At 35.5% G+C, this 1,487-nt stretch overlaps 1 protein-coding gene and 1 pseudogene across 2 annotated transcripts in view; both read left to right on the top strand.

Annotated features, from left to right (window-relative positions):
• Positions 1-1,487, top strand: part of UST (uronyl 2-sulfotransferase) — a 351,032-nt gene that overhangs the window by 207,338 nt on the left and 142,207 nt on the right. The window lies entirely within an intron of this gene.
• Positions 300-1,474, top strand: LOC105756089 (E3 ubiquitin-protein ligase RING2 pseudogene; annotated as a pseudogene).

Below are 1,487 nucleotides of genomic sequence, written 5' to 3'. Positions count from 1 at the left end.
CAACAGCCATCACCCAAATATCAACCTAGATAAAGACTTCACAAAAGTAAAATAAAGATGCAAAACCAATTACAGGGAACCAGAGATAAGGTGTAAACAAGTTAAGCTGTAAACAAGAAGTCAATGATATTTCAAGATATAAAAGACTGTTTTAAACTTAGGAGGATAAAGGTAAATTTCTGAGCAATCATAAAGAAAATTAATAAATCTATTACCAAAATAAAGAAGAAAATAAAAAACCCTCACTAAACACAAAAACAACAATGAATGATAGGAAAAGAAAATTCATATGTAAAAAGAACTCAGCACAGAACATTAAGAGGAACAAAGAAACCACTAACACCACCCAAAAAAAAGTATTAAAAAATGTTAGCAGTGAATTCATATCTATTGGTAATCACACTGAGTGTAAATTGATTAAACACACTAGTCAAGATGCACAGAGTGGCAGAATGGACATAAAAACATGACCCATCAATATGTTGCCTACAAGAGACACACCTTAGACACAAAGACATAAATAAGTTACAAATCAAAGGTTGGAAAAAATATATCAAGCAAACAGTAACCAAAAGAGAGCAGGAGGGGCAATAATAATTTCTGATAAAGTAGGCTTTAAGTTAAAATTCATTATAAGAGACAAGGGCATTATATAATGATTAAAGGGTCAATCCACCCAGAAGACATAACAATAATAAATATTTTTTCTTATTTTTTCATGACGAGTATGAAGGTCATCAAGAGAGAGTATTAGCCAGGATCAACAAGCACAGTACTCAGCAAGTACTCAGTCACAGCATTGAGGAAGGACTGCAGATACAGGCCATGAACAGACTGCAGCGAGGCAAGAAACAACAGATTCAAAATAGTAGTGGAGCAGAAGATAATGTTGACAGTTCACACTGTGGTAATGCATCCAGACATAGCAATCAGGGAGCAGGACCTGGTAACAAATAGACCAAAACATCTGATGATTCTGGGCTTGAGCTTGATAGTAGCAATGCAACAGTGGCAATTGATTTAGTCATGGATGGTGCTGGTGAAATGGAGTTAGTATTTCAGGCCTCATCCCACACTTATGGAAAAAGATGACAGTGCACAGACAAGATACACAGAGACTTCAGGTAATGCCACTGTTGATCACTTATCCAAGTATCTGGCTGTGAGGCTAGCTTTAGAAGAACTTCAAAGTAAAGGAGAATCAAAGCAGGTGAACCTTGATACAGCTAGTGAGAAGCAGTATACCATTTACATAGCAATAGCCAATGGCCAGTTCACTGTATTACATGGCTCTTCTTCTATGGAATTGGTCAGTAAGAAATACTGGGAAGTGAACAAACCCATGGAACTTTATTATGCACCCACAAAAGAGGACAAATGAGCTTTTATTAAAAACAATTCTGAGAATGAACTTTTTAATAGCCTAATTCTTTAATATTAAAGATGTACCGTCATTACTTTTATAGACAGAATCTTGGATCTGCTGT

Source organism: Trichechus manatus, unplaced genomic scaffold (genome assembly GCF_000243295.1).
Source record: "Trichechus manatus latirostris isolate Lorelei unplaced genomic scaffold, TriManLat1.0 scaffold00002, whole genome shotgun sequence".
NCBI lineage: Eukaryota > Metazoa > Chordata > Mammalia > Sirenia > Trichechidae > Trichechus > Trichechus manatus.
The sequence above is the reverse complement of the archived record's forward strand: the minus strand, read 5'-3'. Positions and strand labels throughout refer to the sequence as shown.